We start from the raw sequence: 17568 nt of genomic DNA on the forward strand, positions 1-17568 counted from the left end.
AACGCGATCAATTTATTTCAAGAACCATTTGAGAAAATTATTTATTGAGCTGTATTATAATTGATGAAATCTTTGGCAATTGCGTCTATGTAATGCATCACAACGACAGAGATCCGATTTATCACAACAAAAGACGATGATTTACATCGTCGCTGATATGACAAACAATACGCGTTACAATCTCATCAAAATTCTACGTCTTTAATTTATTCTTTCGTATAAGTATGTGACAGTAAATGTATTACATAGTAATATAATTAATTAAAATTTATTACTATTGTTTATTCAGAGTGGAAGTTCGCGGTTTCGTTTAGCTAACATTCGAAGAAATGTATTGCGGAACGTTTCCAAATGGCAAAACAGGTTTTACGCATTCATTGTTCGCGCGAGATTGCCTAATCAGCATAGAGCCTCTCATTAGGAACATATAATGGCTGTAAATGCCGAATGTATAAATTTCTTAGTCAGAGAAGAAATATTTTAATAATGGGAGAAAATGTTTCTCGCCATTGTGCGAGAAAGCGTTTGTAAAACGGCTGCAATTTACTACTGTCACGATTGACGTGCAATACATCGTTTATTCGTGAAATCGGCCGCCACATTTTTCAAATAATAATTAATTAGGGAGACACGTAGTACATAAACACACACGCGCGTTAATTACGATATATTTTGATAGGCGAAAATCGTGCAACTGTATAAACATAAACGTCTCTCTCGAGAGAGAGATGCGGGAGGAATAATCTCGTAATTTATAACGAAACAGTTCGCCGATGTCGCGAAGTACCGTAGCTATCCTTGTAATAAAGTAAATAATTTCACGATCTTATCATTTCGAGGAACATATATTTGCGCATATTTATCGTTAAAATATGATTTATTGCTGGAGGATTTTATGAGCGCACAGTCGTGAAAGATTCAAGTGCGTAAAACTTATTTAAAAAACAAAAAAAATTTTTTAACGAGATACAATGTATCGCAACATCTTGCACTATTGATCGAGCAGTTAATTATCATCTGCTTTTCGAAAGAAGTATGTCGGTATTATTACCGCGTTTGTTTTTTTTTCTCTTTTTTTCCTTTGCAGCATCGCGCAGATAGATGGTCCTTTCAAGTGACACAGGAAAACGTGTAATTACTTTACTTCCCGGCCGAGTGCCAGCTTGATGAATGATAGAGAACGTTTCTTCGTGTCATTCATATCTGATATTCGCTTATTGTCAGGAAACAATAGTTAAGCAGTCGGAGAAATAGCCGCTCTCTGCCTCATAAATCAAGTGCAGCCATTTCTCACCTGGTATACCCGCGCGGGTAACAATTTTCTAGACGGACTCGCCGTTGTTGCGCAAAAATTCGATCGATAAATTTATATAATTGATAAATACATTTATCTTCGCGTTACGCTTTAGCATATTTTACCATTATCACGGGCGACGTGCGCAACTTCGTACCATCGTATTATATCCCGTGGCGATTTCTACTCCAGAAATTGCAAACTGTTGCGACGCTCACCGTGTGCCGTCTATGAATTATCCGGGCTGTTAACATTTTGCGGCAATACGTATTTCCGTATCGTGTCGGTTAAATATCTCGCTCTGCGTGATAACATCTTTCTAAGTGAAAACTGCTCATTGCATTACGTTTTATCAAGGCGCGAACTTTATAATCGTAATGCATCGCCGTCAGGACCGTTCATTACACCAAACACCGTGACGAATAGATAAATACTCTTGCCAGGAGAGAGATATTATTGGATCACCTTTTCCTATTATGTCTTTACAACGCGTAATTCCGCGACGGGTAGATAAGAGGAGAGTTGTTAAAACGACTGCTATAAAATCTAATTACCGTAATTGCCGCGTGCTACTCTCGTGCGGCGAGTTAACTGATATCATGGCCGGCGTATTCGCGAGTTATTCTTTTCACGGGTTCGCGTGCATTAATATCCGGCGAATAAGCGCGATACGGTCGCGGCAAGGCTAGCAATTGCTAAATGCGTATCCGCATTGACGAAGAGTCCAGAAGGGAAAGGGCAAACGAATCTAATCGGTGACGTATTGCTGGCCACGCGCACTGGGACTTTCACGCGGCAGATAGATATGAAAAAAAACTCCTCTTTTATTATCGACTGTTATATCTCGTTAGACGTAAGTATTGCGCGAAATTACAGTTCATAAATATTATAGCTTGAATATATTTTGTGATGAACAAGATGCTGCGTACAAAAATAATTTTCTTCAGCGCTCTAAAATCTCTTAAATTATATCGAAACAACGTTAGCGTTTTATATAGACTTTTTTTTTATTAAAATTGATTTATAAACAACTCGTGAAGCACGAGACTCCTACCCTATACTACTTATATCAGATGATAACGAATGCTTACAGATCACACATTAAAAGTCACATTATTTAATAAAACTTTATAGGTAGCTGTCGCGAAGACTGCAGCCCAGATAGAAAAATAATAAGGCTAACATCGGCCGTTACTATTCTAGAGTAAATTGCATTTCGTAATCGTAACGTGGGAAAGTGCGCGACGATCGATCAAGCGGCACGTTTGTGCTTATCGCCTGTCCCGCTAATGCGGAAAGAGAACGAGGTCTGCAATAATAAAACCGTGCTCCGTAATATTGCATAATTAAATTTATAATAGCGCCGAATAGTCTTCGCGATCTTCCGGCCGGAGCGAAGCGGACGTGGACCGATTGCGCTGACTGCGAGGTGCAATAAACCCGACGAGGTCGCGCGCTAAAATTCATTTACGCAAAGTTATGGCTAATTAGTTCCCTTGATCTCGAACACACGCGCGTACAGACGCGAGTTCCCGTTAATAAGGTTCAAACTGGTGCCGCGGGGCACCGTCGGGGAAAGGACGTCACAGGTGTTCCCGCGCATTTATCCTGGAACCACGTATCGTACGGGTGAGAATTTGAAAGATTTGTTGACCGAAAACGCTTTATTAATTTTATATCTGACGGGTGTTGCCAACGCCCAAAGATTGCTGAACGATTGAAATGGATTTTGAGATGTCCCGATATTCTATTTAGGAGTTTCGCCGCTAACGAAAATTTTTGTAATGGAACGAAGAGAGATTAATTCGTGGACCTGGTTCTTGACTCTACTCGGTTTCTCTCTCTCTTTCTCTCTATCACTTTATTTCTTTCTCGTTTCTTTGTACTCAATCGATTGAACGAAAGGACTGATATACGTACAGACGTACAATTGGCATACATGTATAACCGAGCGGTTACCTCCGTATCGGGCGGTCTCGCGGGATCCATCGATCTTATTAGGGTTAAATCGAAGGTGCTTCTCGTTCCCCATCGCTGGACACGATAACAAACCTAGACTGAAGGAGCTGTGCACAGCGGCCCTGGAGGTGGTTGCAAAACCTATGAATAGCTTCCGTTCGCGCTTTAGATATCGGTAACGTGAGTTTTCAGATAAGACAATACCATCGCATTTCCGCATCCCTGCAGCAAACGACCCTGTTTCATTGTTCGTACTTGTCTCGAATTATAAGCTGCAATGCTTGATACAAAAAAAAAAAAAAAACGAGTTAAAAACGCGTGTATTACTTCGAAGAAAGGAAATGGACTCGGAAAGATTGATCTGAAAATGTCTGCATAAGTACGATTATAAAGCGGAAGAAATGTATCTTTATCGTTGAGGAACGAAGACTACGCGGTCGTAATGTCGGGACACTATCATTATATCTACATTGAGATAATTGTCTGTCAATTCCGCGTCTGTTAATTACGTAACAACTACAGGGCAGCTTCCGTTCGACTGGGCAGAAGTTACAACCCAAAAAAAAAAAAAAAAAAGAAAAAAAGTATATCTCGAAGGCATGAAAAATAAACGAGTGTTACGTTCATTTGAAAACATTTCATCATACGAATGAATCCCTGCTTAACGATGCATTAATGACTGCGGTATTATCATTCTTATCCGCGATATTATCATCCACGGTCCATCGTACGAACGTTTCCTTAATCACGCGCACGAAAAAAAAACTGTCGGCTCGTCCTATTTAAAACGTTCAACCTTTTTTTTTTTTACAGCCTGACGTTTAATATTTATTTATTTACGTGTCGCATTACTCCGTCTTGTAACATTCGCACATCGACTCCACGCGTTACGCGTTGTCACCGTAGATTTAATTAATAGCTAAGTCAATATTAGTCAGCCATTCCGAGATGTCGTTACGGAATCTTCCCGACGCGCGAGTCGCTATATCGCGATTAGCGAGCCGCATAGACGGCGGATGACACCACGGGGGATCCATTTGCTGTGTGCGTTACATAGTCTCGGTATGTTACCTCTCTTTGCCATTCAAATATCCACTGACTTATGGCTGTAACTTGGCACGAAGCGAGCTTTTACATAGTCAGCGCCGAGATAAGCACCTTATTCTCTCCGTCTGTGTCTCATTGTTCTCGTTCGCTGATCGGAGATCAGGTATGATTCCTCACCCGGGGAGGAAAAAAAAAAAAATGAAATACGTGCGAATACAACGAGCTATCTTGACAGGCGGTAAAAAATTCGCCCTAAATGTACAAGTGCGAAAGACAATCGTGACGAGAGACAATTGTAATGTATTTAACCTTCGTTCGAACACCGCTATTACGAGTGCCATTTTTCTCCTCTGCTTTTATATGCCGATAAGACGGTTGATGTGCTTTAAAATAGCGTGTAAATGTCTAGTGTCTCGTTAACGTGGAATCTAACGTGAAAATTTGCGAAACCGCCGACACGATTGAAATGATTCACGGTAGCTATAACGAGACGCGAGTTATAGGTAACCTTTTACGGATTTCAAGGCATTTTGATCGATCATCGATCTTCGCGGTAATATATTAGCGGTTAATAAGTAATTAAAAGCCGATGTCGATAGCGGAATGATGAGCGTGCGATATTGCGCGACGCGATAACGGTGCCGGCTAAATACATTATCGAGACGCAGCCAGTGGAACGGGCACAAAGTAACGTTGCGAGTGTCTTCAATTAGAAATTGTTTACGCCAGGTGGATAGTGTGCAGCCTATTGCTATATCGGGATAATCTCTGGCTGTTAATAAACGGCAGAAAGAAACGTATACCATGAGCCCGCTAATGAGCCTTCGAATTGACAGACAGGCAATCCGTAGGTGTAATGCGAGGCACACGCGGCCGATTACGCGTTTAGAAATTGAGTTCGCCGTTAATCGATATCTGGGAAGGCATAAAGAATCTATCAGTGAAAGGAAATCGCCGCTCGGATCAGTAAAACGCACACTCATCACACGATCTATTCCGACATCAACGGAATAATGCCGGGATCGCATTATCTCAGATGTGGAATCGTATTCTTTTAATTTTTTTTTTCTTTTTTCTTTTTTTGCTGGAAATGTGATACTCAATTTTAACACGTGAACATCATAATTAATGCACGGATTAATTATTCCTATATTGCGAGTACTAGAAAATGTAATAATTTAAATAATTTTTTATTTAATTTTACTTTACGTTACATCTTAAAAAATTAAGATATATTTTTTTAAGAATTTTAAAAGAATAAGCAGATTTTTTTTTATTATTTCTTTTTGGTGAATCTTGTCGATCTTAATATCGTCTTATCGGCCACATCCGCAAGATTTATACGCGTAGCAATAAGACTATGCGGGCGTAGGTGTCTCGCGGGAGGAAGCTATTTGTCGTACGCCTTTATAGACGGAAATTACCCTACACCTCGTGACACCAATGACGAATTCTTATAACTGTTCCGTACGTTTAGAACCTCGATCGGCGCACGACTCGGTGCAGTAAATTTGTGGAAGCTCTAGTTGAAAATAGTTTATTCGAAAGATCTCCGTAACTAATTCTTATTTAAGAATTACGCGGTGAAATAAATTTCATCTCATATTTCGATCAATCTCTACATCGATTTTCGTACTCGTCAAAACCCAGAGAAACTCACGCGCGGAGAATATAAAGTAATTTCATATTCGTTATATCGTAAAATATGATTTGGTGCGTTAACATAAGTTGATTACAAAACACTCCGAACGGAATTGCAGATGGCGAAATAAATTTCCGCTTGTTACTCAGTTTTTTTTCTTTTTTCTTTCTTTTTTTTTTCAAATCGCGCGTGGTTTTGAAGACGGTAGTGCGTTTCCTTCCTTCGGTAGAACGCGCTTGGTTGATTGTGCCTTCTGGAGGACATCAATCACCCTCTCTGGTCTCGTACGGACACATCGAAGTGGTCGTGAATGCACGACGGAATAACGGACGCGCTTTAAATGGCCGTTGTCGCCAACAACGGCGGTACAAATTCACGCTTAATGTTCGACAATGGCATGTGGACGTGACGACGTCGATTGACTCGAATAAACGTTATTAATTCAAGAAGTTCGCTTTCTAAAACGTTTTCAACAGGCCCGATAGGACCTACTCGCATTTATATCTAGCTCTTAGGCAACCTTTGTGGAAACGGTGGCTTTTCGCAGCCGCATTCGAACGGAACACACGCCAAGCTTCTCGTGGCGAATAATTCACGAGAGGAGAAAGTGCTTAGACCACGAAAGTGGACCTGTCGTCGCTTCAAGACTACGACATAATGATCGCGTATTTACGTTCTTGGCTTGTAGCTGGGCGCAGCTAATTCAGCTTGCAGTCACGTAAGTCACCGAATATGTCGCTACGGCGCGTATTATAATACGGTTACATCGGACGGCAATGGTTTTACACGTATCGGACATGCTCTCTCATTTGCGCTCATTGTATCAAACGAAAATTGCCCGTTTAGCCGCATATACCAGCTGTATTAAGTCCCTGTATTAGGAGCCGCGAGAAACTTGATCAGTTTCCAATCGCAATACGTATATATTATTATTTAAAATAAAAAATAAAAAAAAGTTAATAAAACACGAGACACACGTTCTTTATTTCCTGTCATCGTCCCTAAACTGATCGTAATATGTAATACTATTGAAAACTTTTTCTAAGTATTTAAAATTAACCTAGTAGTTTTTTTTTCTTTTTTTTTTGTATCGAGACGGATGGTCGACCATCCGTGTCAATCGCGTATCGTGATCTCCCGGCAGACGTTACAAGGAAGAGTCTGCAAATGCGAACCGGAAGTGGTCCAGTCGTCGACGAGCGAACGATACGACGAATGCATCTTCGCCGCGAACATATGCGTTCGTCCGTTCGTTCACTCGTTCGAGGATCGGAGCACATTGTGCGGTACCGTTGCGTTGAAAGGAGGGAACTTACACGTGTACGTGGGTGGGCCGCCTCGCGTCACGGATTCTTCGGGGCCGCGGTATCCCTGCGGGCGCCACGACGACACGTGGCACACCGTCGAGAGATTTGGTGAATTATTAGCGCCAGAAAATTCACGGCCTCCTCTCTTTCTCTCTCTCTATCTCTTTCTTTGTTCCTCTTTATTTCTCTTTGTCTCTCTTTCTTTAAATACCTGTCTACCGCCTCGTTGCTCTTTTTTTCTTTCTTTCACGTGACGACTGTATTAAGGACGTGCACACTTCCCGCTGTTGTCGCGCGAGACGTTCCGACGCAGACTAACGTCATTTCGTACGCTATTTATAAATTTACAAACAGATAGGTGGACTGCCCGACACTCTGACACGCACTAAACGCCGTCGCATTGCCTCCGGTGAGAGAGATAATCAGACTCGTTCACGCCCACCTATAATCAGTACTAGTGACTCGCGTATCAGTACGAGCTAACGTTTACACAAGTCTAATTATGCGCAAAACGCGTGAGCGTAAAACATGTATGTTCTAAATTGCAGGTACAAATACCTTTTTCTTTCGGTTTCTCTTTAATCGGTTTATTAAGCGACGTTAGAGAACGCGTTTCATTTCGATAATTAAAAGATTTTAAATAATCATTGTCAAATTAATAAGTTCCGCAGTAAGCTTCTGAGGTCATATACGAATAAGTTTGTGTCGGTGATTTTTGGGAGTAAGTTGGCGAAAAGGAAAAAAGAGAAAAAAAAGGACGACCAGATAAAAGGCACTGTTCTTAATTAAACTTATCATATTAACTGCCATTCGCCTCGAAGATATCTATATTTCGTTCATCGATAACGCGATAAAAACGACCCCGGTGGTGGTAATGGATGACATCATTACGACGAGGGGTAGAATATTTATGGAAAGCAGGAGGCAACCGGTCGGACGGCTTCGTGGAAGACGAGCGAAGTCAAAAATGTCGGAACGCGTCGCAATCATATAAGATGGCCCGTTCATTTGCGTGCGCCAAGTGTTGCGTGCTTCATTGTTAACGAGATTGAGGAAATTATTAGCAATGGCGGAGAGAGAGATGAAACGTAAACTCCGAAACGTTTGGCTCACCGCCGCACGCGAGAGCGGCTCGTAAAGACAACATCCAGAAAAATGTATGCATTTTTCAAAAGCATTCTCGGCATATAAAATTTTTTTAATACAAACGAAATCGATGGAATACGAAACTAATCGCAGGATTTTTTTTAAGACGCGCCTAGTTTGCCGAATGACGACGGGACGTTCCTCGCAAAAAAATTGTTAAATATCACGAGAATAAAATTATCTCACTGAAAGATTCGGAAAAGCGAAAGAAGAAAAGAATAGAAAAGAAAAACAGATTGCAGGCTGTACTTACGTTGTACGTTTCCTCGCCGGCACTCCCGAAAGTCCATCGGCACTCCCGAAAGTCCGCCGGCACTCCCGAAAGTCCGCCGGCACTCCTGAAAATTCGTAGACAGGCCAAGCTCGTTCGATGGGAAGACAATGTTAGCGGCGCGGTTCCGACGAGAACTGGACCCTGGTTTACGACGACGTGGTCACAATGCGTCCACACATTCAGACGTGCGCTCCAACGATCACAGGACACAGATTTAACACACCCGTCACCCTATAGCGGGCCTCGCGGCGAAGAAACGATCGAAAATCGCGAGACCGCCGCAAGTTCGACACCAATTAACGATACGCGATACGAATCCGCGAAACCAATGAATAAATTTTAACTATGATCGGTCAGTATCATGGCCGGCCGAATTAGATCGACCAATCACGGGCCGAGTTAGAGTTTTCACAAATCTAATTCCTACGTTGGTACAAATGGCTACGCCATCTTCCGCGGCGCTAAATATGCAGCTTACCTAGACTCCGGAAAAAATTACTAATGTCGTAACGTTGGCTACGCATCATGTCCGAATTTCCTGAACAACGTCAGTCACTCGCGTCACGTAACAGTCGTCTGATCGGGCGGTCGAACCGTGTCGCGTTTCTTCGCGATTTTTACGCGATGGTGAGTCTCGCCCGTGAAAAATTTTGCAGCCAAACGACGCGCGGTCGCCGGAGATCGCGGCCGGCATGTAATCGCGATCTTTCTCCGACGTACGAGAGAGGTGGACGCGCGGCGTCGACGTTGGCGTCGCGTCGAATGGACTCGTCGAGAAAATGGCAATTGTAGATTCGTCCATGTTGTCGAGATCGTCGCACGATCTATTCTCCGCAGCGTAAATCTCGTCGTCCTGACTACTGTCCCGTCTACAGCTAGCAATCCACGTCGCGATTATCGGCGCCGGTGCCGTTCCTCGAGCCCGGTCTCGAAATTGGCAGCATCGAGTGCGTTTCATACGTATAAAGCGTCGAACTTTGTCAAAGAATTTCGCGTTCTGTGCCTCTCGCGTAATTCGGGAGTGCAGGGAGTGGTCGCGAGGTAGCCGCAAGTCACGCTCGCGATTAGCACCCGTGATTAGGTGCTAGGTTCCGATCGAATTGTTCGCGTGAGCACATGTGTGCGCGTGTGTCTACATATACGCGCGAGGAAGTAAAGAGAAGTGTAACCCCGTGCCGTAAAGTGGGAGGCTGGAGGGAGAAACGAGACGGCTGGGACGAAGGAACGGAACGGCGAGAACGGGACACGTCGGTGAGTGAACCTCGTCATGCACTTTTACGAATCCAGCGACAGTTTCTTCATTATCAAACGCTAGTGTGGACACAATCGCGCATTACGGCCGCACCGTCAATTATTCGAGCCCGCAATAAAAATTCCTACCTCTTAATGTCTTCTACTCATACTATTTACTCACGAGTGATATTTGCTCGTGGCGTGACCAATTACCTTTCAGGCTCTCTTGTTTCACTCGTATCGCTACGCCACGCGTACGTAAAGCTCGCGAAAGAAAATGCAAATATTACAGTTGTCTGGAGGCGCGCGCGAGCCAACGTAAACCGTAATGCGTATGACACGCATAATATTTCGCACGTCGCGCACGTTGTTAGCTGTTAGGACGTACAACGAGCGGAGAGAACTGTGTTTTCCTAGAAAGTGTTAAATTATCTTACAAACGTAAGGAGGCATGTCAACGTGGATGAAGCAACGCAATTTGTAACTGTACGCGTTAATGCGTGATAGATAGTTTCCCTGGCTCTCGAGCTAACTGCTGATTTTCAGTTTAATTTCTGAGGCTGCGAATACACGAACTTTTATGTCTCGAAAGATCATGATTGATTTAACAACGCGCACGTTAGAATGATGAAAATAATTTGTTTTTTTTTTTTTTTTCTTTTCCTCGTCCTATACTTCTTTCCGCGAACAGGTGCCCGGCTGCACAGGAAGAAATGGTTAGTTCGAGCAGTTGGAATTCGAATAACGCTCCGGCGGCACGCGGGAACACTTCCTTTCGTCAATTATCACGGACATACCATCGCACGAAATTGCGGCGGCTGCGGGAAAAACGCGGCGGCGCAAGAAGCGTCGCTTGCATCATCGACACCGAGCTATGCGTATTTCACGTGTCGCTGACAGTGCGACAAGATCGGCGCGCACAATGACGGATGACGTACTACCGCGAAACGAAACGGATGGTAGCTTTAATCGAGAGGAAAGTCGCAACCGGTTCGGACGGGTTCGCGGAAGGCGAGACAAAAAGCCAAGCTGGGCAAGATCAAAAATATCCGATCGCGGTGATCAGGCGCTGATCGTTGGTGGATCGTTAGCTGGTAGCCAAGTGGAAATTTGTTGCTCGGCGATATCGCGCGACTGTACGCGAGCGTAATGCTCGCGCGCACTTGCATACGCGCTCGTAATCAATCCGCGCGTGTGTGACGTTCGTGTGTACGCTCGCTCGGGAAGACGCGACGAGCCCACCCACACTACCGGGCCCGAAAAACCGGCCGCTGTTCCTTCCGTACGGCTATAATTTATCCCGAAGTGACTGACTGCTCGTTAGAGCAAGGGAGAGATAACGCGCGCGGAAGAAGGAAAGTCCGTCGAGAGCGCGTCCGTGCGTGCGTGTGCGTGTGATCGACCCTGCCGTCGCTTCAGCGATTAGGAAGGCATCCTCCTGCCTTTCTTTGTCGATCGACGTCGGATCTCTCGCTCGCCGAGCGATCTCGCTTACGTCGTTAGTGGAGGTATCGTTACGTCATTTTGCTCCAGCTCGCCGGCGTCGAGACGTTACGTTTTGCACGTGTGTCAGCAGAATGTGTCTCCGAGCCCGAGCCCCGCTATCGAGCTGGATAAAACTTCGCCGTTTCTCATTTATATACACGCTTAACTTGTAGGAAACGATTTCTTCGATAGTTATTATTTTTAAGTTCGATCACGTGAAGATTTACATCTCGTTGACTTGTAATATGAATTTTATTAATTCTCCAGGTTTAATATTCCTCAAGAAAAAGTAGAAGTAGTATCGTGATTGAAATACGCGTGTACATTCCGCGTTATAAGGCCTTTTTTTTATATTCTTACACCATTCGTGATTGATGATTGGAAAATAATCAGGAGACAGATGAAGACTGCACGCGTAGATAATGTTAATGCGCGGTGCGTTTTCTCGGATTGAAATGTTAATAATATTTCTGACGAGCGTGTTACAATCACCATTATAAAACACGCGGAACGTTCCGCAAGCTCGTAAAAGAAACGCGGCGAGATTTATACCATTGCGCTCGCATCGCGGGTTTCGTGGTGAAGTGCAGTCAACTCGGCGCAGCCCGCGGTGCGTTATCTGATTAAAGTTTCTCTTTATGGTTAATTACTTTGTCATACTGTTAAGTGCCTTTTAATTCCCGGCTCATTCCCGATGCTTGCCTTTCAATCGGCAAGGCCATGTTTCAATTATACTTTCTCGGCGCGCATTGAGATATTAAATGAAATCCATAAATTCATGGACGCGTCTCGATTAATCACGGCCGTGCCGGGCCCGTGGAAGTTAATTGCGCTGCAACTGAATACGCACGGTATAAACGCACGATTATCACGCCGATTATCTAATCAAAAATTATCTAAACGCATTACCGCGCGATGCGGGATTTTGCACGATTGCGGAATTCATTAAAGCGTCCCGCCCGTCGGAAGTACCGATGTTCGTCGAGCTTTGCGCACTTCAGGCTAAGGAGGGGAAAAAAATTTACAAGCTCCTGTTTTATTTTACGGAGATGCAGCAGAGTACGTCATTTTGTAACCTAATATCTCTCGCGATAATTACCGTTCCTTCATCGAGCGATATTTGCTTTAAAATTCAATAAGCTTAAGTGTTCTCAGCATGGAATCGAGATAAACCCCCGATTTGTCTACACCCTTTCGTTAGATAAGGGAGGGTCCACCGGATGGACCAACCCTGGCGTGTACTAAATTCATTAAAGACTTCGGCGATCACCCTCTGTGGTGAACTCTAATATTAATTATCGATTCATCCTTTTTGCCTCTGAAGCAACCGGCGGTAAACCCACGAATAATCGCGCGAAAGAAAGAGAAAGAAAGGAGATAGTGAAGGGAGAAAAGGAGAGAAAGGCTACGCGATCGAAGCTGGGGAACGTTTAACGGATATCTGACGAGTTCATTAATAACTCTTGGTAGGTAGGTAGGTGGATAGGCATATAGCTCTTTAGATATTTGTGTGCTTAATTGATTCTCTTACGTTACCGCATACCTCTTTCTCTTTTTTACCTTCTCTCTGCTCGGTCACATATCCGCCGGCTGCGTACGAAGACTTTGTTACTTTTCGTGTATTTCTCGTTACCTTCTTTCGGACACTACCGCATTGCGAGAGAGAGAGAGACACGTTTACGGTTCTGAACTCGCGATGCCTACACGCGAAAGATGTGGGAGCGTGATGTTGGAGGGGCATAAAGTATCGGAGATTATCTGATCGCTAAAGTAGCCGAAGTAGCGTTTTGCGTGAACGACTGATTTTACGGATGAAGCTAAGCCTAAACGTGCGAGCGTGTAAAAACATATGTTGCTAATAAACATTCAGCTAAGTTTAATCGTTAATCGACCCGGGACGCACGTGACGTCACGCTATCTTGAATTTATTACGTAGAATATTATGTAGCTGTACTGTAAACGTGTCGAAACGACGTCGCCGTACGATGGAAGTTTCAGATAACTTAGAAACGTGTCGGCTTTAATGATTATTTTAAAGAGAAGAACGGATATAAATCAACTGTAAACACTGCGGCAAGGTTAGTTACTAAACCTTACGTAAACTCGGGCGAGACACGTGGTGAAAAAAAAAAAGAAATAGAGAGAGAAAAAAATTAAAGACAGCTCACCCTCGCGACAAGTATGCCTGGAATTCGATCGACGTAGCGACGTGCGACACTATCGAAGGGTTTGCTTCAAATGAATTTATACAAGTCCCCGAGGGAAACTCTCCCTATTCGGCGACTCAGCCGTTCTTCATCTCGCAAGAGCGATTTGTAATCTCGGGGAAAATCCACGTCGCGAGCGTGAGAAAATCACGAAACGCGTTACGTAAACGTAAAATAAAAGAAAAAAAAACGCGGGGAGATGTATTCGTAAAAGTTGAACAATATTGAAGAGTCATAAGACAATTACGATATCGCGAAAGTAACTTAACAGCCTCGGAGGAAACAAGTCATATATAATTCCGGGTTTGCGTGTCTGGTACGACGGCCTAAGTAAAGCGATCTGAAAAATTTATATAACGTTAACAGCGGCCCTGAAATATAACGTTGCTCGTAACATTGTTAACAAATGTCTCGGTCTCGTTGTAGCGTACGCTAGAACCTGGTCAGTCTCACGGCACATATTTTCAAGTGTGCACCGCTCGAAATGTGTATCCCGGTAAATAAAGAATTTATCCGCACTATAACCCGGTTAGAGGTAAGCGAGAGTAAAGCGCAGGTCGATGATCGACCTTTCAACGGAGCGGTGGATTTGCGGGTATCCTCCACGCCGCGCGCGGTGCTTATGGATATAAATATCCCGCTCGTCTTTACGTAATCGCGGTGCGCTCGCGTGATTGCTCGGGAGCTCCGAAATTTACGAGCCTTCGATAATGGCCGAGTGTTGGACCGCGGGGAACAGGTACCGATACGTAACACACACGTAGACTCGTGTCATTACGTTCGTCCGCTGTGAAAACGACCAACGTTCGCGGCCGACGTATTTTACGACGCTCGCGCTTGTAATCACAATAAAGCACGAGCCTTACGTAGGAGTCAAACTTTCGCGATTTGCATTGCGCTATTTTCCTATAAGCCCGGGCACGTTCGAGCGATATATTCTCTGAAACGTGCATAGGTAATAACGTACCATCGGCCGAAACGTTGAGAACGAAACTGAATCGCGTTCTTTATTATTAGCTGTTATCGGAATAAAAATATTCGCTATTTTTCGAAAGGTCCTAATTACAAACTACGAAAAAAAAATTGTGCGACTTACCAATCTGCATGAACTTCAGCGGAGTTTAGAGTTCTGCCGGTGACTGTAACATAAAAAAGAAAATATTAATGTAGACATGCCAGTATATTAGTTAATAAGATTAATAAAAAAAAATCTTTTACACGTCGGAATCTATCCGCGGTATAAATATGTGTGCCGCGACTTTTGGTCATTTATAAATATCGTAATTACAAACGCTATAACTTAACGTAATTTTCCGCAGTTTCCAAAAGATATGCAGGCTTACATTTATATCTTTAGTCGTTTTAATCGTCGAATGCGTTGCTAGAAAATTCGAGCGATTTGTTCAAGCCACTTACGGGTAATGTGAGAACTTGTGAATTTCGTAATTCATCGAAGTTGACCGAGGACGAGTAAATATCGGGAAAGACGGCGGCGGAGGTACGTCCGCCCGGCAGAGAGATTAGTAAATCCATATTATTAGCTTTAATGAGCCGAGACGCCGACCGCCTTCTTGCCTACGGCGAGATCCCGGCAAGGTGTGTGGCGAAAGTCGACTGCAGGGTGGCCTGCCCGGACTTTGAATAAGTTCCTGAATACTATTAATCGATTGGAACGACAAACCGAACGATATCCCGCGTTATTTACCTATATCGGCAGTAAAGTTAGGAACGCTCTCCCTTGTTTATCGAAGTCTGACCGGAACGTGGAGTGGTTTTTTTTTTTTCTCTTTCCCTTTTAGATCAAAATAACGATCGCGCTTGTTTCCCCTTGTCGGAAGCGAAGTCTACCAAAAAAAAAAAAAACCAAATAAAGTCACGATATCGCGCATGTATAGGCGGAGGTTGACGTTACCCTCGACGGTCAGTTTATACGCGATAATTAACGTACTTTGGCATCGCGGTGAAAAAGTCCACGTTGAAAAGATAAATTAATTGTCGAAGCCGGTGAATTCAATTACCCGATTTTCAACTGTCCATCATTCATCTTCATCGTATCGGCAGTTTTCCGAACGTACGTTCCAAGAATGCGTCAAGGCAATCGATAAATCACGCGGTACCGCGAGTAATCTCGGCGTAAATCTACCGTCTATTGCCGGTGGAAAGAAGGCCGGTGATTCTTACGCCAAAACGACGGGCGACTCTAGAGAGTCGAGCGCAGTCGCAATCAACGTTTCTGCTACGACTGAATTATATCAGGGACACATTCTTCCTTTTATCGAGCACCACTCGGGCCGTTCGTTTCCAAGTCGAGCTCGGACACCAGAGGCGGCTCTCGAGCAGAGCCCCGCGTTTTTGCGACAGCGTGGCAGCATGGGTGGCAAAGTTACATTAATTGGTCCGTAAGAAAATTATACGATGTTTCCGTCGCCTTTCAATGCAAGAGGATGGACGCGCCGAGGCGTACGCGAGAAAGAAACGCCGAGAGAAAACGAGGGAAAAGGAGAGAGAAAGGGATACGCGCAGGACGAAGAGTCCGCTTGATCGTAGTCTATGATTATGTTCTTGACTTTCGCGGTCAGGCCTCTTCATCCATGCTTCCACGGTTCTCTACGGTGTTCCTTCCATGCCGCGCTTCGTGATGCTATTTATAGAAGCTTATTACTTTATTGCAACCGGACTCTGAATGCATTCCGCCCACGCAGTAGTCCGACAGAGGCGAACGTTTCTTTTTCTTTTTTCCTTTTTTTTTCCCCTCGAGTCAAAACCGCCGCACGGGTCAATGTTGCTGCGCGAACGTTGCAGCTGCAACCGAGACAAAATCGCGCGACAAGACGCGAAACGGAAGCGACGAAAGATCACAGCTCGTAATACACTTGCGCTCGCGAACAAAGCGTGAATCGCTGAGGTATGTACACGGTCGCATTTTCGATTTCGAGTAATTATTTCGGAAAAAAAATTTTTTACGAATGATTTTTGTGTATAAAACTCGTTATTTCCGGAATAGAGACATGTGTACTTCGTATTAATCTTAGATTTACTCGTTCGTGTATGTTTTTCCGTTGACAAACCGTTCGAGTAGATGTTTAGCGAGTGAAAAGTACGAAAATGTTCGGGAAATTTAGTGCCGGAATGGCACAGTACGAAACAATGTAACGTTATTCGTGTTCCACAATTAGTTGCGACGGAGACAGGTGAGGCACGAAGTCACGCCCTTTTGATGTACACGTGAACTCGACTTAATATGTCTCAACTACCCTTTCCTTCTTCCTTTCGTCTATGTTATCAGTCGATCATCCTGCTCGTAAATCGTGAACCTTTATCGATAAAACGAGTTCGGTTTATCTGTTCGCTTACAAGAGATTTTTTTTTTATCAAGTACAAAAAAAGAAAAGACAAACTAGAGAACATCAATTTTTACATCGCTCGATTAATCAATTTATATATAATAGAGAAATTAAAAATATATCGTATGTTGTATATTATAAGCGCGATTTTTATGCCCCTTACGTAATATATCTGTTTTCGTTGATATACAACGCTTTTAAAGCATTCTAATTCGTTGATTGCGACGGTCTGACGTATCAAGTTCGTGAAGCAACGTAAAACGTAACGTAAGCATCGATAGGCACATGCACTTCTTATCAGATGAGCGGCGCAATCTGTAATCTATCATTCGAGTATCTCATGATTATATGGCTGCCAAAGGGCAGTAATTTTAACACATGATACAAACCCTCGTATCGATATAAAGCATATTATTAATCACTCCAAACGACCCGCGGTATTCGCAATTTTTCGTATCGCACATTGAAATGCGCATTCGACTGTAAGAAATTACGGGCAGGGCAACGTTTTGGAAATTACGAGTTCAGCTCGCGATAATTAAACGACGAGAACCAATTAAAAAAAAAATACAAAAAATAAAAAAAAAATTGGCGCAAACACCGTGGCTCTTTTTAGTCGCTCGCTCGCTA

The sequence above is a fragment of the Cardiocondyla obscurior genome, linkage group LG02 (genome assembly GCF_019399895.1).
Source record: "Cardiocondyla obscurior isolate alpha-2009 linkage group LG02, Cobs3.1, whole genome shotgun sequence".
Lineage (NCBI taxonomy): Eukaryota > Metazoa > Arthropoda > Insecta > Hymenoptera > Formicidae > Cardiocondyla > Cardiocondyla obscurior.